This window comes from Pseudorasbora parva, chromosome 1, assembly GCF_024679245.1.
Source record: "Pseudorasbora parva isolate DD20220531a chromosome 1, ASM2467924v1, whole genome shotgun sequence".
NCBI lineage: Eukaryota > Metazoa > Chordata > Actinopteri > Cypriniformes > Gobionidae > Pseudorasbora > Pseudorasbora parva.
Window position 1 is genome coordinate 69,372,649 of NC_090172.1, and position 24,716 is coordinate 69,397,364.

A 24,716-nucleotide genomic window follows, 5' to 3' on the forward strand; every position below is an offset into this window, starting at 1 on the left:
TGTGTTAGTCTCTCTTCTGTAATATAATATTGTTGGTTTCACTTAAAGAAGTAAGTGACCTGATACAGCGAAGGACATTGGTTTAATAAATATTATTGTGTTTGAACTACATTAAAACGGGGATAAATCATGAAAACAGCACAATATAGCTGCGTCATCACCAATATAACACACAATCATGCTTTCAAAATCTGTTAATAATATTTGGATAAAGGTTGTCGCTTCATTGTATTAACTCAAATTTTTACTCTAAATGAATTTTAAGGCAACCAGGTAACTTATTTTTGAAATATTTTGTTTACAGTGTGAGAAACGAGTTTCCTGAATATCTTCGAACGGTATTCTTCTGTGAAAAGCTTACATGCTGCACCTTTAACATCCACATCCTCGAAGGGCGCGCTTGACTTTTGCGCGTGAAGTTTAAAGATTTGAAAAGCGATATTCTCGGCGAGACTCCAGCACATTCATGACATGCCACACAGGAGTTCGCGTTGATATGCATTTCATATTTAATATGACTGTAGGAATGTTTCAATGTTGATTTCTCGTCTCTGGTGATGATGTGTATCCTGTGGTGACGCGACGCGGGAGTTTGGCGACGCGCGCGCTCCTCTGGACTCAGTCCAGCTCGTTTGAGTCGAAATGGCTCCGTGTGGACTGTAGGCGGAAGCTGGCGGAGGATCTAAACGCGTCGCGTGTCGCGAGGGGAATATTATCAGCCGCGTTTCGGCAGAGGAGCGCGGATCCACAGCATCTGTGCCCGGCGCGTCGCGTCGCTCTGACTGCAGCTCGGCTCCGCCCGCGGCGCGGGGCGGGGCGTGTCTCTGTGGGCGGGTTCGCGCGCGTTGCTGATGTGAGGACGCAGGTGACGCGGCGCTCATCAGCTCCCATCGGAAGACGCGCAGTATCGAGACGCGTTGCGCTCTGACGGATACTGGAAGAAAACCGCAGGAATTTAGGAAGACGGAGAGACGGAGACGCGCGGAGACAATTCCGAAGGTAAGGAGCTGATTGATCAGTGTGTGTGTGTGTGTGTGTGTGTGTGCGCGCGCGCGCGTTCGCGTTATTGGTTCTCTCTAATCAGCATCATGTCGATGTGTCCAATGTTACACACATGAGCTGCTGAGCATCAGTCTGATCTCCGATACAAGCGCGGTCCTGTGTGTGTGTGTGTGTGTGTGTGTGTGTGTGTGTGTGTGTGTGTGTGTGTGTGTGTGTGTGTGTGTGTGTGTGTGTGAAGGACTGGAGGTGATCTCTTGTTTCGGGCTTTGGGATCATTATGATGGTTACAGAAGAGAATGTAATTGTCAGAGCATCGATCACTCACACGTGTCTCGACACACACACACACACACACACACACACACACACACACACACACACACACACACACACACACACACACACACACACACATTATTAATGCGGTTTAATGTAGTTTCGAGAGAAAACACCACAATGTTTTCCCTCCACAATCTCAAGACTGCTCCGTTGTGTCGTTGCGTGTTCGTTTAATGGTCTTTTAAATTGTGTGTGTGTGTGTGTGTGTGTGTGTGTGTGTGTGTGTGTGTGTGTGTGTGTGTGTGTGTGTGTGTGTGTGTGATTTCACATTGAGTTCACGAGTTCATGTTTAGTGAGGATGATGTGAGTGTGAGCGCGCGCAGCTCCTCCGCTGGGGTGCGATATACGACCTCACCGAGACAACCCGCAGAGCACACACACACACACACACACACACACACACACACACACACACACACACACACACACACACACACACACACACACACACACACACACACACACACACACACACACACACACACACACACACACACACACACACACACACACACACACGATGTCTTTACACGAAGAGAGGAGGATGATGACAGTGTGCAATATGTATATCTAGCCTTTGTGTGTGTGTGTGTGTGTGTGAAACCCCTCAATTGGACCCAAAATCTGGAAATGTCCTTGCAAAAAAAAAAAAAAAAACTTTAATGTGATTGTGTGTGTGTGTGTGTGTGTGTGTGTGTGTGTGTGTGTGTGTGTGTGTGTGTGTGTGTGTGTGTGTGCTGATGCTCTGGCTGTGTGGTTTCCCATGATGTGTCATTAGTACGATAATGATTTATCTGTGATTGATTAGTTGGGTATTGATGACCCTGTGTAGTGTGTTCAGTGTGTGTGTACAGGACTTGTTGAGTGTGTGTGTACAGGATATGTTCTGTGTGTGTTCAGGACATGTTCAGTGTGTGTTCAAGACATTTTCAGTGTGTGTGTACAGGACATGTTGAGTGTGTGTGTACAGGATATGTTCTGTGTGTGTTCAGGACATGTTCAGTGTGTGTTCAAGACATTTTCAGTGTGTGTGTTTTCAGGACATGTTCAGTGTGTGTGTTCAGGACATGTTCAGTGTGTGTACAGAGAGCGTGTTCAGTGCGTGTTCAGTGTGTGCACAGAGAGTGTGTTCAGTGCGTGTTCAGTGTGTGTACAGAGAGTGTGTTCAGTGCGTGTTCAGTATGTGTACAGAGAGTGTGTTCAGTGCGTGTTCAGTGTGTGTGTTCAGGACATGTTCAGTGTGTGTACGGAGAGTGTGTTCAGTGTGTGTACAGAGAGCATATTCAGTGCGTGTTCAGGACATGTTCAGTGTGTGTGTTCAGGACATGTTCAGTGTGTGTACAGAGAGCGTGTTCAGTGTGTGTGTTCAGGACATGTTCAGTGTGTGTACAGAGAGCGTGTTCAGTGCGTGTTCACTGTGTGTGTTCAGTGTGTGTACAGAGAGCGTGTTCAGTGTGTGTTCAGTGTGTGTACAGAGAGCGTGTTCAGTGCATGTTCAGTGTGTGTACAGAGTGTGTACAGAGAGTGTGTTCAGTGTGTGTACAGAGAGCGTATTCAGTGTGTGTACAGAAAACGTGTTCAGTGTGTGTACAGAGAGCGTGTTCAGTGTGCGTGTTCAGTGTGTGTACAGAGAGCGTGTTCAGTGTGTGTACAGAGAGCGTGTTCAGTGTGTGTACAGAGAGCTTGTTTAGTGCGTGCTCAGTGTGTGTGTTCAGTGTGTGTACAGAGAGCGTGTTTAGTGCGTGTTCAGTGTGTGTACAGAGAGCGTGTTCAGTGCGTTTTCAGTGTGTGTACAGAGAGTGTTTTCAGTGTGTGTACAGAGAGCGTGTTCAGTGCGTGTTCAGTGTGTGTATAGAGAGTATATTCAGTGCGTGTTCAGTGTGTGTATAGAGAGTATATTCAGTGCGTTTTCAGAGTGCATACAGAGAGCGTGTTCAGTGTGTGTCCAGAGTGTGTACAGAGAGTGTGTTCAGTGTGTGTACAGAGAGCGTGTTCAGTGTGTGTTCAGTGTGTGTACAGAGAGCATGTTCAGTGCTTGTTCAGTGTGTGTGTACAGAGAGCGTGTTCAGTGTGCGTGTTCAGTGTGTGTTCAGAGAGCATATTCAGTGCATGTTCAGTGTGTGTACAGAGAGCGTGTTCAGTGTGTGTACAGAGAGCGTGTTCAGTTTGCGTGTTCAGTGTGTGTACAGAGAGCGTGTTCAGTGTGTGTACAGAGAGCGTGTTCAGTTTGCGTGTTCAGTGTGTGTACAGAGAGCATATTCAGTGCATGTTCAGTGTGTGTACAGAGAGCGTGTTCAGTGTGTGTACAGAGAGCGTGTTCAGTTTGCGTGTTCAGTGTGTGTACAGAGAGCGTGTTCAGTGTGTGTACAGAGAGCGTGTTCAGTTTGCGTGTTCAGTGTGTGTACAGAGAGCATATTCAGTGCGTGTTCAGTGTGTGTACAGAGAGCGTGTTTAATGTGTGTACAGAGAGCGTGTTCAGTTTGCGTGTTCAGTGTCCAGTGTGCGTGTTCAGTGTGTGTACAGAGCGTGTTCAGTGCGTGTTCAGTGTGTGTACAGAGAGCGTGTTCAGAGCGTGTTCAGTGTGTGTACAGAGAGCATATTCAGTGCGTGTTCAGTGTGTGTACAGAGTGTGTGTTCAGTGCGTGTTCAGTGTGTGTACAGAGTGTGTGTTCAGTGCGTGTTCAGTGTGTGTACAAATAGCGTGTTCATTGCGTGTGTACAGAGAGCGTGTTCAGTGTGTGTACAGAAAGCCTGTTTAGTGTGTGTACAGAGAGTGTGTTCAGTGTGTGTTCAGTGTATGTGTTCAGTGCGTGTGTTCAGTGGGTGTGTTCGGTGTGTGTACAGAGAGCGTGTTCAGTGCGTGTGTTCAGTGTGTGTACAGAGAGTGTGTTCAGTGCATGTTCAGTGTGTGGGTTCAGTGTGTGTTCTCAGTGCGTGTGTTCAGTGCGTGTGTTCAGTGCGTGTGCTCAGTGCGTGTGCTCATTGCGTGTGTTCAGTGCGCGTGTTCAGTGTGCGTGTTCAGTGTGTGTACAGAGAGCGTGTTCAGTGCGTGTGCTCAGTGTGTATGCTCAGTGTGTGTGCTCAGTGTGCGTGTTCAGTGCGTGTGCTGAGTGCGTGTGTTAAGTGCGTGTGTTCAGTGCGCGTGTTCAGTGCGCGTGTTCAGTGCGCGTGTTCAGTGCGTGTGTTCAGTGCGTGTGTTCAGTGCGTGTGCTGAGTGCGTGTGCTGAGTGCGTGTGCTGAGTGCGTGTGTTCAGTGCGTGTTCAGTGTGTGTGTTCAGGACATGTTCAGTGTGTGTACGGAGAGTGTGTTCAGTGTGTGTACAGAGAGCATATTCAGTGCGTGTTCAGGACATGTTCAGTGTGTGTGTTCAGTGTGTGTTCAGTGCGTGTGTTCAGTGCGTGTGTTCAGTGCGTGTGTTCAGTGCGTGTGTTCAGTGCGTGTGCTCAGTGCGTGTGTTCAGTGCGTGTTCAGTGTGTGTACAGAGAGCGTGTTCAGTGCGTGTGTTCAGTGCGTGTGTTCAGTGCGTGTGTTCAGTGCGTGTGTTCAGTGCGTGTGCTCAGTGCGTGTGCTCAGTGTGTGTTCAGTGCGTGTGTTCAGTGCGTGTGCTCAGTGTGTGTTCAGTGCGTGTGTTCAGTGCGTGTGTTCAGTGCGTGTGTTCAGTGCGTGTGTTCAGTGCGTGTGTTCAGTGCGTGTGCTCAGTGTGTGTTCAGTGCGTGTGCTCAGTGTGTGTTCAGTGCGTGTGCTCAGTGTGTGTTCAGTGCGTGTGCTCAGTGTGTGTTCAGTGTGTGTGTTCAGTGTGTGTTCAGTGCGTGTGTTCAGTGCGTGTGTTCAGTGCGTGTGTTCAGTGCGTGTGTTCAGTGCGTGTGTTCAGTGCGTGTGCTCAGTGTGTGTTCAGTGCGTGTGCTCAGTGTGTGTTCAGTGCGTGTGCTCAGTGTGTGTTCAGTGCGTGTGCTCAGTGTGTGTTCATTGCGTGTGCTCAGTGTGTGTTCAGTGCGTGTGCTCAGTGTATGTTCAGTGCGTGTGTTCAGTGCGTGTGTTCAGTGCGTGTGTTCAGTGCGTGTGTTCAGTGTGTGTGTTCAGTGTGTACAGAGAGCGTGTTCAGTGTGTGTGTTCAGATCATTGCGTTATGGATGTGTGTGTCCCGGAGTTTTCTGATCAGGGTTAATCACCTTCATGAGTATAGCTTATCATGGTGTCCCCCTCCACACACACACACACGCACACACACACACACCCAGATTTGATTATTTCTTTACTCTGTCAGTGAATGTCTCGGGGAGTTCAGTCTTAAGTCTTGAACAGTGAAGTTCTAAAGCTACTCAAACTATATGAATTGTGAAAGCAAGTATATATATTTAGCAATAATAATGTCAGCACACACAGTATAGTGAAGATGTAGTGAAGCAGAAGAGATTCACGGCCCTTTCACATCTGAGGAGCTATTTTTCCAAACAAATAGCGAGTGTGTTAAATGCGCATTTTCCTTGAGTGATATATTTAGTGTGCTTGTGTAAGTGCACACTTTTCTGTGGGTGATTTGTGATTTTCTGTGGGTAGTGAGAGAGTGTTTATGGTCTTTTCCTCAGATGTACTGAGCAGAACAGAAGCTTCGTCTGAATGGATTTATGCTGGGATAAAATGCGTTTGGCCTAATTAAGATCTTGTTCTATTTCACCGGCCGATCTCTCAGGCTCCTGCAGGATATTTGTGTGGTAGTTTCTAACTCAAATGTATTTGAATAGCACATTTCATTATCTTCATGTCTTATTTTTGTGACTGTATAGCTCAAGCAGTTGAGATTAAAGCATATATATGCTAATGAGTGAACTGTATAGGAGCGAAGAGTTCGACCCGGCTGTGGTTTAGCATTTTTCAGAAGCTTTAGCCGTCTGTTTAGTTCCTCTCAGCTTTTTTAAAGTGGGAGATGAGCTTTAAAGCTCTTTTTGTCTTTGAACACTGATCCCGAGCTCAGCGATGTACCGGAGAGCCCCAGACGTGACCCGACCTCCTCACCTGCGTGACAGGAGTGTGGTCTTGCTGCTCTCGCTTAGCAGCGCAACCTAATCTGACCATAATCCCTCTTTCTAACCAGAAAACCTCAGATCCTGCTCAATTTTCTGCCGCCGCCCCGGGTAAATCATGAGGAGAAGTGTCTCTAAAACATCATTGATGCTGTGTTGCCACAGTTACTATGAAATAGTAATCGGATTACTTCTTTAAAGGGTAACTTAGTTACTTTACTCATTACTTGATTTTAAAAGTAACTAAGTAAGATTACAAGTTACTTTATTAGTAACATTCAGCAGTTTCTGACAATATTGCTGCCGCCTCAACACAGAAATGACGGCCGTTTCTGCCAACACTCACTTTATTAGGAGTGCATTTTTAACAGTAACGCCAACAATAATCTCCGGATATTTTAAATTTAAATTAGAAAAGTATTTCCGGAAAAAATACTCTCTCCAAGATGCAAGAAGAAAGTATCTATCTATCTATCTATCTATCTATCTATCTATCTATCTATCTATCTATCTATCTATCTATCTATCTATCTATCTATCTATCTATCTATCTATCTATCTATCTATCTATCTATCTGTGTATCTATCTGTGTATCTATCTATCTATCTATCTATCTATCTATCTATCTATCTATCTATCTATCTATCTATCTATCTATCTATCTATCTATCTATCTATCTATCTATCTATCTATCTATCTATCTATCTATCTATCTATCTATCTATCTATCTATCTATCTATCTACACTCTAAAAAATGCTGGGTTAAAAACAACCCAAGTTGGGTTGAAAATGCACTAACCCAACAATTGAGTTGTTTTAACCCAGTGGTTGAGTTGTTTTAACAAAATTCTGATTTTAACCCGTTTTTATTCAGTTAGCACTTGGAAAAAAAAATATGATGCTGTTCACGTTATTTAAGCAGTTCATCTCGATTTAACAGCGTTATATCAGGTTTCTGGTTCAGATGTGATCGCTTCATGTTATATTGACTTAAAGCCGTTACTCTTTGACATAACTTGACGTTTGTATTTTCAGATAACATGTTTTAATCAAGTAGCCTGATCAAACAGGACCTTCACTTCCCATCATGCTTTGCAAACGGGCCGAATTCAGAGAGTAAATGTTTAAATAAAGTGATATTTTATGTATTTTTAACAAGATGAGAAACTGGAGAGACGTTGTAATGTTTAATATTGGTGTTTAAAAGTGTGTGTTCTAGAGGTTATCATTGTGGTGAAGTGTAGAGGATGTGCTCGGGGGGACGACCTGCTAATACACTCTAAAAAATGCTGGGTTAAAAACAACCCAAGTTGGGTTGAAAATGCACCGACCCAACAATTGAGTTGTTTTAACCCAATGGTTGAGTTGTTTTAACCCAATGGTTGAGTTGTTTTAACCCAGTGGTTGGGTTAAATGTTGCTTAAGACAACCCAATTGCTGGGTAAGAACAACTCAACCATTGGGTTAAAACAACCCAATTGTTGGGTCGGTGCATTTTCAACCCAACTTGGTTTGTTTTTAACCCAGCATTTTTTAGAGTGTAACAATTAAAGCTGCTTTAATAATAATAATAATAAAACATCTAGTTTGGGCATGCGGCGGATGAAACAAAACTATCTTCTGGCTAGCCAATACGAATTTGTAAGAAGTTATCTTGTTAGTTGTCATTTGTATTTTTGTAATTAAACTGGATTGCTTTTTTATGGTTTTTGTTTGATATTTATTTTAGAATAATTTAATTTAATACACTGTAAAAAAAAGAATTTAGAGCCCAACTGAAAATGTTCTGGTGACTGATCACATCTACATTTTCCAGTTGGCCAAATTTAATTTCTGTGAATTGATGCAGTTTAAGTCACAGAAATTAAATTTGGCCAACTAAAAAAATTAGATGTGATCAGTCACCAGAACATTTTCAATTGGGGTCTGAGTTCTTTTTTACAGAGTTTTACAAATTTAAGAATGTTAAACTAAATGGTATTATAATAACCATATAAAAATTAAAATTAAAACAAAAAATGTTTACTCAAATAAACAATGTTAATTAAGTTCAGCATAACACAGTTATGTGGAATCTGTTGACATAAGAAAGTAATCTAATGTATCGTTTTTTCATGTAGCTATATTAAAAAAAGTGTGTTGTATTTACACGGTTTAATCGTGTACACTGGTCCCATGTGAATCAAAGTTTAACACACATCATTTGTCGGTGTAACTTCAACATCATGGAATGGATATATTTGAAGTGACCAAATGGAGTCGTTTCAGAGTGAGTGTTATACGGCTCCCTGACTCATCTGCCATCTTATGTTCATTCATCCACTTCAGTCGCATATGTGTTTCAACGTTACACAACTGAATTATAATACCGCACTAGCTAGTTGACAAACTTTTAGCTAGCAATAATAACGCACATCAGCATCTGAAATGCTACGCATTAAAAGCTTTTTTCAACAAAGAAGTTTTGACACTAGTGGCTTTAGAAAAGGCTAAGAACTAAAAAGCCCAGTTTCAGTTCATGCAACACATTAACGTAACGCAACACATTAACGTAACGCAACACATTAACGTAACGCAACACATTAACGTAACGCAACACATTAACGTAACGCAACACATTAACGTAACGCAACACATTAACGTAACGCAACGCTTTAACGTAACGCAACACATTAACGTAACGCAGCACATTAACGTAACGCAACACATTAACGTAACGCAACACATTAACGTAACGCAACACATTAACGTAACGCAACACATTAACGTAACGCAACACATTAGCGTAACGCAGCACATTAACGTAACGTAACACATTAACGTAACGTAACACATTAACGTAACTCAACACATTAACGTAACGCAACACATTAACGTAACGCAACACATTAACGTAACGCAACACATTAACGTAACGCAACGCTTTAACGTAACGCAACACATTAACGTAACGCAACACATTAACGTAACGCAACACATTAACGTAACGCAACACATTAACGTAACGCAACACTTCAACGTAACGCAGCACATTAACGTAACGCAACACATTAACGTAACGCAACACATTAACGTAACGCAACACATTAACGTAACGCAACACATTAACGTAACGCAACACATTAACGTAACGCAACACATTAACGTAACGCAACACATTAACGTATCGCAACACATTAACGTAACGCAACACATTAACGTAACGCAACACATTAACGTAACGCAACACATTAACGTAACGCAACACATTAACGTAACGCAACACATTAACGTAACGCAACACATTAACGTAACGCAGCACATTAACGTAACGCAACACATTAACGTAACGCAACACATTAACGTAACGCAACACATTAACGTAACGCAACACATTAACGTAACGCAGCACATTAACGTAACGCAACACATTAACGTAACGCAACACATTAACGTAACGCAACACATTAACGTAACGCAACACATTAACGTAACGCAGCACATTAACGTAACGCAACACATTAACGTAACTCAACACATTAACGTAACTCAACACATTAACGTAACGCAACACATTAACGTAACGCAGCACATTAACGTAACACAGCACATTAACGTAACGCAACACATTAACGTAACGCAGCACATTAACGTAACGCAGCACATTAACGTAACGCAGCACATTAACGTAACGCGTCACATTAACGTAACGCAACACATTAACGTAACGCAGCACATTAACGTAACGCAGCACATTAACGTAACGCAGCACATTAACGTAACGCAACACTTTAACGTAACGCAACACATTAACGTAACGCAACACATTAACGTAACGCAACACATTAACGTAACGCAACACATTAACGCAACGCAACACATTAACGCAACGCAACACATTAACGTAACGCAACACATTAACGTAACGCAACACATTAACGTAACGCAACACATTAACGTAACGCAGCACATTAACGTAACGCAGCACTTTAACGTAACGCAGCACATTAACGTAACGCAGCACATTAACGTAACGCAACACATTAACGTAAGGCAGCACATTAACGTAACGCATCACATTAACGTAACGCATCACATTAACGTAACGCAACACATTAACGTAACGCAGCACATTAACGTAACGCAGCACATTAACGTAACGCAACACATTAACGTAACGCAACACATTAACGTAACGCAACACATTGACGTAACGCAACACATTAACGTAACGCAACACATTAACGTAATGCAGCACATTAACGTAATGCAGCACATTAACGTAACGCATCACATTAACGTAACGCAGCACATTAACGTAACACAGCACATTAACGTAATGCAACACTTTAACGTAACGCAACACATTAACGTAACGCAACACATTAACGTAACGCAGCACATTAACGTAACGCAACACTTTAACGTAACGCAGCACATTAACGTAACGCAGCACATTAACGTAACGCAACACATTAACGTAACGCAGCACATTAACGTAACGCAGCACATTAACGTAACTCAACACATTAACGTAACTCAACACATTAACGTAACGCAACACATTAACGTAAATCAACACATTAACGTAACGCAACACATTAACGTAACTCAACACATTAACGTAACGCAGCACATTAACGTAACGCAGCACATTAACGTAACACAGCACATTAACGTAACGCAGCACATTAATGTAACGCAACACATTAACGTAACGCAACACATTAACGTAACGCAACACATTAACGTAACGCAGCACATTAACGTAACTCAACACATTAACGTTACTCAACACATTAACGTAACGCAGCACATTAACGTAACGCAACACATTAACGTAACGCAGCACATTAACGTAACGCAACACATTAACGTAACGCAGCACATTAACGTAACTCAACACATTAACGTAACGCAGCACATTAACGTAACGCAACACATTAACGTAACTCAACACATTAACATAACGCAACACATTAACGTAACGCAGCACATTAACGTAACGCAACACATTAACGTAACACAACACATTAACGTAACGCAACACATTAACGTAACTCAACACATTAACGTAACGCAGCACATTAACGTAACGCAGCACATTAACGTAACACAGCACATTAACGTAACGCAACACATTAACGTAACGCAACACATTAACGTAACTCAACACATTAACGTAACTCAACACATTAACGTAACGCAACACATTAACGTAACGCAACACATTAACGTAACGCAGCACATTAACGTAACTCAACACATTAACGTAACTCAACACATTAACGTAACTCAACACATTAACGTAACTCAACACATTAACGTAACGCAACACATTAACGTAACGCAACACATTAACGTAACGCAACACAAACGGATTAAGCTTGACTTCAGTTTGACTTATATTTAAGTGGATTGAACTCAATTAAATGAAGTTAGGATAAAATGTATACACTGTAAAAAAAAAATTGGGTTAACTTAAAAAAGCAAGTAACCTGGTTACCTTAAAAATTTTAATTTATTGAAATTTAAAAATTTGAGTTGATACAATGAAGGAAATTTGTTTAATAAATAGAAACACAAAATATTATTGTATCTGAACCACATAAAACCTGTGATAAATCATCAAAATAGCACAATTTGGCTGCGTCATCACAAATAAAACACACAATTACCCAATTGTTCATTGTTCATTGTATTAACTCAAAAATTTTATTTCATGGTTACTTATTTATTTATTTATTTTTTACAGTGTAGTGTAGTGTATGATTGTCCCTATTTTTTTATTTAATCTTGTAGCCAAAGTTTTGGACAGGGTTTTATAAAAAGGTTGTCGAATCTCAAAACATGTTCATTGTATTAACTCAAAATATTAATTTCAATGAACTCCTAATTTTAAGGCAACCAGGTAACTTTATTTCGACATTGTTTTTACAGTGGTTGTGTTTCTTTAGCTCAGTTTAACTAAGCGATCTGAACAAGCAGTACGATTTTTTTTTTCAGTGTAGAAATTCCTAACAAACCAAATCAAGTTGTGAGCAAAATTAGCTGTTTGTTTCTGTGAAGAGAGTGGCCTGGGCTATCAGTCGTAGAGTGACAGTGTGTGTACGAGAGTAAATCAGACAAACCGGGCTTCTGTGGTCAGCGTTGAGCAATTGCTGGCCGAGATTGAAGAGACACAACACGGCTGAAGGCAGGAGTGAAGGACAGGGATTTTAATAACGGCAGCCGCAGAACTCAAAGGGCTTTAATTGCAATAATCGTGGCGCGGCGGTTGGGGAAGATTGGGCTGAAATAACGTTTCTTTCACTTATTTCACATGCCAGAGTCACCTGGAGCTGAACGTGCATTCCTTCCACACGCAAAATAATAAACTCTTCTATTATTTTTATTTTTCAAAAAAATAAAAAAATAAAAAAATAATATCATTCCAACTAGATGAAGACTGGGTTAAAAACAACGCTGGGTTAAAAAATGATGGGTTAAAAACAACCCAAGTTGGGTTAGGGTTAGGGTTAGGGTTACTAGGGTTCAAACAACCCGATTTTTGGGTTTGTCCATTTTCAACCCAACTTGGGTTGTTTTTAACCCAGCATTTTGTAGAGTGTAGTAGAATAAAAAGGGGCTACACTGTAAACAATTATTTAGAAAAACGTTACCTGGTTGCCTTAAAATTTTGAGTTCATTGAAATAAAAATTTGAGTTAATACAATGAACATTTTTTGAGATTCGACAACCTTTATTAAAATATTATTAAAAAATTTATTAAGTATATTGTGTGTGTTTTATTTGTGATGACGCAGCCAAATTGTGCTATTTTGATGATTTATCAAATGTCTTATGTGGTTCAGAGACAATAATATTTTGAGTTTCTATTCATTAAACAAATTTCCTTCATTGTATGAACTCAAACTTTTTTTTACAGTGCTTGAAATTGAATTTTGCTTTCCCAACTAAATCCAATTGGTTTCAAATAATTTGTTGCATATGAACTTAAAATAATTAAGTTAAAACTACAAAAAAAAAAAAAAAAAATCATGTCATTCCAACTAGATGAACACTCTAAAAAATGCTGGGTTAAAAACAACCCAAGTTGGCTTGGAAATGGTCAAACCCAGAAATTGTGTTGTTTGAATGGGTCCATTTATTAGGGTTCAGACAACCCGATTTCTGGGTTTGTCCATTTTCAACCCAACTTGGGTTGTTTTTAACCCAGCATTTTTCAGAGTGTAGTAGAATAAAAAGGGGTAGAATTGATGACCATATGGGAACGGTCACATTCAGTGATTGTCTTTATTCCTATAAAACATCAACATTTGACAAATTCTAGTTCATTTGACGTAATGGACCTGAGTAAAATGGCAATTAAATACCTGAAGATTTGTGTTGTTTCAGCTTATTTGATTTAAATGTAATTTAAGAGCATTTGATTTAAGGAGAATCTGAGGTCTTTTAATCTTGGATTTGGCGTGCCGGCTGCACCTGGAGCTGAACGCGAGTTCCTTCCGTTTCATTTAAGGCGAATCTTTAAACAAATCAATGGCGAATGTGTGAATGAAATGATGTGAGATATGAGCAGGTTCAGAGGGACCTGATTAACATCAGAGCGGCACTCAATGATTCATCTGAAGCTCTGACGAACTGTGTGTGAGTGTGTGAGTGTGTGTGTGTGTGTGTGTGTGTGTGTGTGTGTGTGTGTGTTTGTGTGTATGAAGAGTAGGTTTAGGGGCAGTGTGTGTGTGTGTGTGTGTGTGTGTGTGTGTGTGTGTGTGTGTGTGTGTGTGTGTGTGTGTTATAGGTATGTTTCGGGGTAGGGGCAGTGTGTGTGTGTGTGTGTGTGTGTGTGTGTGTGTGTGTGTTATAGGTATGTTTCGGGGTAGGGGCAGTGTGTGTGTGTGTCTGATTAAAAATGCAGTCTGATTAAACACACACGTGTTTGTCTTGTATGAAGGAAGATTGTTGGTCTTTAATTGTGTAGTGCTGTTATTCTGCATCATTGTGATTATAATAACCGCGCTCATGTGATTAATCAGCTGTGCTCCGCATGAACTGCCGCCATGCATCGCTATCATATATATATATCAGCTGTGCTCATGCATCTCTCTGAGTTTGATCGTCTGAATGCCCAGTTTCCTGACAGAGCGTCTCAGACACGAGTGTGAGAGAAATCCCGACAGGAACAGAGATGGGATTATTCCTTTAGTGATGAATGTGACCTGCAATAACACTAGAAGGACTGACCTGCGGCAGTTACTCCAACACGCAGAACGACGTGTGTGTGTGTGTGTGTGTGTGTGTTTCTGCAGTGCTGCTGCTGATTCAGCGGTTCTCTTTAGTTCTGTGTGTGTGAGTTCACTTCAGCACTCTCATCTGATCAGCTCCCAGTTCTCTCTCTCACACACACACACACACACACACACACACACACACACACACACACACACACACACACACTGCCCCTAAAGGAAACGTTCTGCATTTTTACTTTCTCAAAAAACATCATTTAGTATGTTTTTAAGGCCGTTTGAATTATGAGGACATTTGATATGTCCTCATAAACCACATTTATAGTGTAATACCAGTGTAATACCCATGTAGTTATACAAATTAGTGTCCTCATAAACCACATAAACAGGCACACACACACACACACACACACAGAGTACTCCAGCCAGGAAAATAATACTTTCAAATGTCCCTCGTTTTGTGAAAGAGGAGACTATCGTGCAGGAATCGTCCCGATATGAAAGGGTCGAATGACTGGGAAATCGACTTTTAAATCTCCTATTGAAAGGGGAAAAGACGGAACGATCAAATCATTAATTAAGCTAAAAAAGGTGAAATCATAGTTTCAGATGATTGTGATTCCAGTTTCTTCTTGATCTCAAACTGAAGATGTGACCCGTTTGTATGAAGCTGAAGACGTTGGTCCCATTCCTCAGGAAACTAAAGACTAAAAGGCGTACAGATTGAGGATTATTCTCCTAAGCGTGCTCAGTTTGTGAAGGATACCAGAGATGAAATGAAAGAAGAGCTTTCTCTGATCGTGGAGTGTAGCGTTTATGCAAATGTGTAAACAAGGTAAAAAAAATAATCTTGGAGATGAGAAGAACGGCGTGCTTTAAATCCCCAAGTTTGGTGTTTTTGATCATATGCATAATCTCAGCTCTCTTCGCTCTCAGCTTCCTGTTGAACTTTAATAATACAATGAGTCAGCTAAAAGAGGAACTTTATATTTAAGAAGAGCTAGAGATGATCAGAGGAGGATGTTTATAAATCTATAATGGGACTCCAGTGTCTTATGAATTTGTGGAAAGAGTATAGTTTTTACATTTAATCAACACGACTCTGAAAAACCTACAGATGAGTTCTTGGGTTTAGGTGGAGACTGTAATTGTTCTGAGAATGATGAATTAGATGAAAATCGTTTGGAAACACATGTTGCGTCTCAAAGGGTTATCTAGCTATTAGTGGAAACTTTTGATCTCTGTGATATTTGGAGAGATAAGCATTAAAAGTCAAGACGATACACACGGGTTCACTGTAAGGATAACTCACTGTCTTTCGTCTGTACAGCTTCAAGCTCCAGTTTAATATTTGAAATCTTGTAAGATTAGTCCTGTAGGATTTTCCAAGCACAGTGCGGTTCTTTGTTCCGTATTAGTGAGGAATGTCAGAGAGTGCCTATTGGCATTTGAACACATCTGCTGGATGACAAACATCTGAAAGATTCTTTAAAAATAGTGGGATGTTTTTAAACAACAAAAGTATTTATATAGCTCTCTGCGTTAAAGAGGTGAGAGTTCGGAAAAATACAAATGAAAAGCTTTGCCAGCAATATACTCTAAGGGCCCTATCTTGCACCCAGCGCAATTGCCTTTGTACACCGCCGCATGTGTCATTCCTATTTTGCACCCGCGCAAAGCGCGCTTTTCCCTCCACAGAAGCACGTCGCTAAACTAGTGAATGAACTTGCGCTCCCTGGGCGGTTCAGCGCAAAAAAGGAGGCGTGTTCCGGCGCAAACAATCCCTGGTGCTATTCTGCTGTTCCATTAAACAATCGCGCCACTGACCAGAAAAAACCCAGTCTAAAGTCAGCGGTGCGTTGCGCGTTGTTCATTATGCTATTTTAAGGGCGCATGCTTGACCATAATGTATAGCGTGCACAACACGCATACACTTTGCTCATGAAATCGACACAGATGCAACAGTTATTTTTGCAAATCATAAATTGTTACACTAAAAAAATATTAACACATTGTGGTGTGCCACGAAGATGTGAAAAAATAGGCATAAATCTAGCTTACAAATTATTCAGGCTAATTGTAGTAATGAAGGATCAGACCTGTTTGCCCAATAGTGGTGTGGTGTGACAGGCCGCGGGGCGAGGGACCGCGAGAGCGGGCCGGTGATTAGTGTTGACGAGTGCCAGCTGCATGACACACCGGTCTCGTCTCGCGGCCATGTGACGGGAGCATAAAAGAAGGAGCAAAGGCTGCGGAAGACGAGAGAGGACCAGGCCTGGAGTTTATGTTATGTTTTGTTTATGTGTTTGTGGGCAGTCGTCCGTGAGGGGCTGCCCGCGGTTTTACTTTCGTTTTTTTTTTTTTTTTTTGAATAAAGTTTGTGAAACGTTTGCCAGTTCCCGCCTCCTTCCTTCCCATCTACGAACCGTATTACAAGTGGCAAGACATATCTGTATATAAGGACATCTGACAGATTGGTTTGTCCGTCAAGAACCAGGAAAAAAAATCGACTGAATAAACTGTTTAACCGACGCTATTGTGGGCGGGTTTCTCCATCCCCATACAACACAACTCCTCTGTCCTTCACTCCCTTACGAAAAGAAAATATATTTACCAATATATTAGTTGAAATACATTTTAATATATTTTAAATATATGGAATAATATATTGATGGTATTATAAAATATATTATATATTCATGTATATTGCAAAATATACAAATGATTGCCGCTTTCAAAAATATAGCAATATATTGAAAAATATAAATATTAATTCCCATATATGTGAATATATTGCCTAATGTATTGCATGAAATTTTCCAATATACTGCAATATATTTTTGTTTCGTAAGGGCTGCTCTTCAAGAACATCCGTCTCCTCGGCTGTGAACCGCTCCTGGCGTGTGCCTGGTAAATACGCCATAATAATAGCGATCCACAATGGAACTTGCGCAGCTGCTTTTAAAGGGAATGTTGGATGCCGCTCTGATTGGTTTATTCACGTTACGCCCAAACCACACCTATGAATAATGAAGCTACTTCAGACCAACCCATTTTAGATCAAGAGCCATTTATCCCGCCGGGAAAATAGCAACAGCGCCGAGACCCGCCCACAAAGTTACTTGCACTTCGCACTCTGACACTTGCGTTTCAGATCGTTAAAATAGGGCCCTTAATGTTACAGGAGAAATAACTTGATCATTGAATCCTTTAGAGGTGGAGATAGTTGAGCATATTGTATCTTGCGGTTTCCTCCCGGTGGCATAGACTTGCATGTGTTGACCATGGTGTTGGTGTTTTAAATTCATGATGGACTCTTTTGGGACAATTTAGGATATCTCAAAGTGTCTTGTTTCTGGCTAAAGAAGATAGAGGCCAAGGTCCAGTGCATTTGGCAAGTAGATGGGCTTCAGTTTCTGCAGGAGCTTATGCTGGGATCTGAAAGACTGCTATGGAGACCAGTGGCTCAAAGCATTTTACGCAGACTAAGTGGACTTGGCCTGGACACTGCTTTGTTTTTAATGAATTTTAGAGGAGTTCCTCTTTTTATTGAAGTCTCTTTAAAGTACAGTGTCTTTTTTGTAGCTCATTGGATAGAACCTTTAATGTCCCTGTGCTGTCGACGAGCCGTTTGTGTGTGGAGCATGTCTCTTAAACATTTGCTGTACAGAAATGGATCTGTACAATTGAAACATCATTAATAATGCAGGTCCGGATCTTAAAGATGTAGAAGCAGTCTCAGCCCCTCACTGCACTTGATTTCATTTCATCAAATTCAATTGGTGAAGTTTAACCTCCTTGTCAAACTCTTGTTAAAGAGAGTTCTTTGCTCATCAAAAAGGGAAAGTGTTGTACAGAAGTGACACATATCGAGACATTTTATCTGACTCTTTTGAGTTTTGTAAGAGACGTCCCTTGTTTAGTCTTTTAGAGCTTCTTTTTGAATCTTTTAAGGTGTTTTATAAAGCAGGATTTTATTCTTGGTATTCTAGGTATAGTATGAACATAAAAATCTAATGTTCATTGCTCAATTTTATTGTTGGTATTGCAAAATTAGCCATCTATAAAACTAGGAAGAAATCAAATTGAACAAAAAGGATCAACAGTTTTATAAATCCTGACTTTTAACTTTTATAAGCGAATGAGTGCCCTAAATGTTCTTGAAATGGAGTGTTGCTGTGTTTAGTGTCGAGCACATCAGTGTGTCAGCCGCTCTTCCTTCACCTAATAGACACTACAGGGTTGTGTCATTGCCCAACTTTCAGAAGGGCAGATTATTTGAATAATTATTACCGGCGAGGTTTTGTCTCTAGAGTGTGTGGGCCGATCCGGCTCTCTTGACACCTGACCATCGCTGTGTTTTTCTTCATTTACGCTCTTTCACTGTGCTTGCATATTCTCTGTTTTCTGTTTAATATGAAATATCATTGAAGTCGTTGTTTTTGTGTTGTTTCAGTCCAGTAAGCCTGAGCTCTGATGATGAGTTTGTGCTGATGACGGTAGTCCAGAGTGTGTGTGTGTGTTTCTGCAGCTTCAGGACTGTCTGAATGAGGAGGCACTTTTAATATTTATTGCATGGTTTTAAGCATTTTAAAATGACAACATGGCTTGTTTTCAGATGTTTCCAGAAGTTGTTTTGCTCGTTTCTCAGTAAGATTGTGCAGACCACACTAGAGACTTGAAACTTGGCCATATGATAGGTCTCAATATGGGGAGATACCATATGGATTGGCCCATATGTGGCTCTACAGCGTCCAAAAACATGAAACATCTCATAACTCCTAAACCATTTTTCATAGACTCAAGTGTCTTAAATCATTGGAATTCAATCCAAAACTTTGACGATCTAGTCCTAGGACTGTTTTTCACCCCATCAGAACCACCCCAGTGCAGAAAGATTCTCTGGAGTCTTAATATTATTATTCACTGTCACTGAAGGACACCAAAATGTTCACAGGGACCACTTGAACTAAAATAGCTATAAACAGAATGAATGTCTATGGGTTCAATCTTTGGTCATGTGAAAAACATTGTGGTGATTGGACTCGTGGTCAGGAACAGGACCATGACGATAACTACTCGACCGTTAGTCCAATTGATTTGAAAATTGGCATGTTGTGTCTTTGTCCAATGTGCCCTGATTGTTTATGAGGACACCGCAGTATCTCTTAAACACATGGCCGCCATTGGCCAATGAAGTTTGAGCATTTATGAGACACGGAGGGCAGTCGGAACGAAACTCGTTTGGCCTGTTCGACTCACGGCTCTAGAGGTTTGTTAAGAATTTTGAAAGCAATCAATATCATGTTTTACGAGTGTGTAAAGGATTATATATTACGCAAAGTTTCACACATCATATAATTTACACAATATTCATATAATTTTATAGATCTTCTGATATGGAACAACTTTGCCCTAAGAAGTTGCCACTGCTGTCATTTGTAGGGCCGCTCAAATCATCCCAATGGAGGCCAACGACCGGCGAGTGAAGGTCGCTGCGCGTTCGGTCTTTTCAGCGGGGAAAGGGGATTTCATTCCAGTTCCTCTTAATCTGACTACATTTAATCATAATTTCGATTTTAGGTTAGAATGCCAAATAGTTTTTTAATAGTTTGAACACTCATTTAATTATTCCGTTTAACCGTGGGTTGAAATTAAGCCCGTTCGTAATCTGAATAGTTCCAGAGCAAGTCAGAATCAATCAAAGTGTAACAATTTATTAACAGTCAGGTAAATGTATAACGCCAATTACATAATCAATTCAAAATTAGCCTAATCCATATAACATCAAATACTCTGAAGGAAAGAATGAAATATACACCCGACTTCTGACTATAACATAATGCTGGGTTATCTTGAGACATCCAGCATAACGGGCTGACCTGACTACAGGATCGAGCCCTGAGCTCTTTACAACATTTCTTTAAATACCCAGACCAGGTGCAAAACTCCTTCAAATGTAAAGATGAGTTCACAATGGGAATGTGCATTAATCAAGTCCTCTAGACCTGTGTTGACAGCAGGAGGAGCCAAACGACACACCACACCCATCACAGGTTAATCAAGATATCTCTAAACTCTGAAAACATTGATTATCTTTTGGCTAACTTCTGTGGGGATGAGATCTTTGTACCAGTCGCACTGAGACATTTCAAAAGATATCAAACACACACATATAATACTATATATATATATATATATATATATATATATATATATATATATATATATATATATATATATATATATATATATATATATATATATATATATATATATATAATATTTCAGGTGATTATGAGGTGGAGCAGGAGTTTGGGGGAAGTTTCATGCGAAAGGAAAGGCATGTAAATTAGTGTCATTCATAGATGAGTGCCTAGAAAAGCGCTATATAAATGTAACAAATTATTAATTATTATTATTATTATGATTATTATTATTAGATGATTCACTCGCTAGTGTGAGACGCTAGGTGTATGAATGAGTTCAAATGCTAATGTCCTTTGTTTTCTCGGGGATTATGTTCCTCACAGTCTTACACAATCAAATCATTCATTTAATATTCTTGATTATGAGAAACATATGTATTTGCTAAGGTAAATTGCCTGTGTGGTCTTCTCCATCTATAATCTAAGTTTTAAAGCTTGCCAAATAAAACATAATATATTTGTATACATGTGCTTAATGGCATTAAAGTGCTTGAGCCCTGTTATCGCTGCCTGCAGCTATATGTCTAATAGGTAATTATGTTCTGATGGATTCTGGATTGGTCCTGGTTTTGTTAGGGCTGACCGAACTTGTGCAGGATGTCCTGGTCCGGCTGTAGTCCCGCTTCTGTTTGAATACACTGCGTTTATTATGTTGTGTGTTTTGCCCTCGATGCCTGATCACTTTAGACTGCAGACTTTCATGCCTGATTGAATCAAAGCAAGCAAACATTCTGGTTTTGTTTTGATGTGTTTGTCTGTATTTTTATCCATCAGCTCTTATGCTGCTATTGGACAGTCTAGCAGATTTTGAGACTTGTCAGTTATGTATTTCATATGTTTCATGTTTATTTTGCTATAAAGTTGTTAAAAGTTACTATGATTTTAGCTGATTTTAAGCTGGTTTTGCTCATTTGATCTTTTTTGTTGAGTGTTTTTATTTGTAATCTCTTTTAATTTAAGATCATTTCACAGTCTGAATCAAACTATTTTGAGTCAGTTTCTAGTTGCTCTCATCATCTTTGTTGTAGTCCAGTAGTAATCCGGTTTCCTGTATTATGTATTTTCTTAAAATCCACCATTTTGATCTTGCATCCAAAACTGCTGAATACTGTGTGACGCGATTTACTCTAATCTATTCAATCAACACTTAACACGGCCTTATAGAGTAACACACTATAGCTATACATAAGAGCATCAAACATTCAATAAATAACATAATAATAAATATGATCTAAGTGCAACCATATATACAATTAATAGATATGTAAATATATATATGTATATATAAATAAATGTGTGCAATTGATTACTGTATACATGGTAAACTTTGTTTGCTTGGTAAACTGGTGGACAGAGATGGGTCTGCACCGATTTTGGAACAAAGGTTGCCTTCCTCCTTTGTGTTTTACAGCCTGGACGGCAATGGCTGTCTCTCTGTGTGTGTGTGTGTGTGTGTGTGTGTGTGTGTGTGTGTGTGTGTGTGTGTGTGTGTGTGTGTGTGTGTGTGTGTGTGTGTGTTTGTGTTTGACATATCAGGACACAAATGTGCATAATAACACAGGTATTACAGGTTGGGTGACTTACGAGGACATTTCCCCATGTCCCCATTTTTCAAAAGGATAATAAATCATAGATGATAAGCTTTTTGTTGTTGTTGTTTTTTGTGAGAAATTATAGTGTGTGTTTGTTTGTGTGTGTGTGTGATGGGTAGGTTTAGGAGTTGTGTGTGTGTGTGTGTTTGACTCCAGTGGTTGTTCTTGTTGTGGCTCTCACTCGGAATGAAGGTTTTTTTTCACACACTTTTGCTGCTCCTGAAGAGACAGACAGACGGAGAGAGAGACAGATGAGTCTGTAGCTCTATTAATCTCTAGCTGAAGAAATAAATGTGACTCTTTCAGTCTCGTTAAATGATATTAATGAATGTTTCACTCCATGTGCTGAAAGAGAAATGGCACTTGCCGGCTTCAGACACACTGCAGCCACACACACGTGACATGTATGAAAATGAAGGAGGAATGGTTTATTAGTTTATTTATCTGCAGATTCTGTCACCTTCTTTGACATGTAGTGAGGAACCCATAGTCAAAAATGTGTCTCTCACTTCATCAGGTCAGGTGCTTTTATGGAAACTTTAGGCTGCTCCATCAAGCCCTTGCTGGATTATTGTTCTGGATATTATTATATAACAATCTGCTGTGTTAAATATTGTTATTTGTTAAACATAACTTACGTGGTCTGCTAACACAGTAGCAAGATGTTCAAAGCACACCAACGGCTTCATTTTTTATGGAAATTGTGTAGTTTTAATGCAGACAAAACAACTCTGATACTGTTTTATTTAACTTTCTTTCAGAGTGTAGTGACTTCTGCTATCCAGTGTTGGGGGGGGGGGGGGGTGACTTGTGATAATGTTTAATGTGGCTCTCTCTAGTGTAAAACAAATTCCCCTTGGGGCAATAAAGGTTTAATTTCATTCATTTGTTCCGGTTAGCTACTGCTAAAGCTGTTTCTATGAGTGTGTGTTTTGAGTGAAGGAGAAAAAATGCTGCTTGATGATGGCAAACATGAGTTTTGGAATGGCATGTTCAGAACCACAGACGGCTCTATATTCAGCTCCACATATGGTCCAGAACCACAGACGGCTCTATATTCAGCTCCTCATATGGTTCAGAACCACAGACGGCTCTATATTCAGCTCCTCATATGGTTCAGAACCACAGACGGCTCTATATTCAGCTCCTCATATGGTTCAGAACCACAGACGGCTCTATATTCAGCTCCTCATATGGTTCAGAACCACAGACGGCTCTATATTCAGCTCCTCATATGGTCCAGAACCACAGACGGCTCTATATTCAGCTCCTCATATGGTTCAGAACCACAGACGACTCTATATTCAGCTCCTCATATGGTTCAGAACCACAGACGGCTCTATATTCAGCTCCTCCTATGGTTCAGAACCACAGACGGCTCTATATTCAGCTCCTCATATGGTCCAGAACCACAGACGGCTCTATATTCAGCTCCTCATATGGTTCAGAACCACAGACGGCTCTATATTCAGCTCCTCATATGGTCCAGAACCACAGACGGCTCTATATTCAGCTCCTCATATGGTTCAGAACCACAGACGCCTCTATATTCAGCTCCTCCTATGGTCCAGAACCACAGACGGCTCTATATTCAGCTCCTCATATGGTCCAGAACCACAGACGGCTCTATATTCAGCTCCTCATATGGTTCAGAACCACAGACGCCTCTATATTCAGCTCCTCATATGGTCCAGAACCACAGACGGCTCTATATTCAGCTCCTCATATGGTCCAGAACCACAGACGGCTCTATATTCAGCTCCTCATATGGTCCAGAACCACAGACGGCTCTATATTCAGCTCCTCATATGGTCCAGAACCACAGACGGCTCTATATTCAGCTCCTCATATGGTCCAGAACCACAGACGGCTCTATATTCAGCTCCTCATATTGTTCAGAACCACGGACAGCACCATATTCAGCTCCTCATATGGTTCAGAACCACAGACGGCTCTATATTCAGCTCCTCCTATGGTTCAGAACCACAGACGGCTCTATATTCAGCTCCTCATAGGGTTCAGAACCACAGACGGCTCTATATTCAGCTCCTCATATGGTCCAGAACCACAGACGGCTCTATATTCAGCTCCTCATATGGTTCAGAACCACAGACGGCTCTATATTCAGCTCCTCATATGGTCCAGAACCACAGACGGCTCTATATTCAGCTCCTCATATGGTCCAGAACCACAGACGGCTCTATATTCAGCTCCTCATATGGTCCAGAACCACAGACGGCTCTATATTCAGCTCCACATATGGTCCAGAACCACAGACGGCTCTATATTCAGCTCCACATATGGTTCAGAACCACAGACGG

General features: G+C 40.7%; 1 protein-coding gene across 8 annotated transcripts in view; it reads left to right on the forward strand.

The window, feature by feature from the left end:
• Positions 1–554: 554 nt before the first annotated feature.
• Positions 555–24,716, forward strand: part of nrxn2b (neurexin 2b) — a 474,027-nt gene continuing 449,865 nt past the window's right edge. The window contains exon 1 of one of the 8 annotated variants that reach the window (XM_067447624.1): positions 555–999. The gene's annotated coding sequence lies outside the window, so the exon portion shown is untranslated. The remainder of the gene's footprint in view (positions 1,000–24,716) is intronic. The other 7 variants (XM_067447626.1, XM_067447625.1, XM_067447621.1 and 4 more) reach the window with 7 other exon arrangements.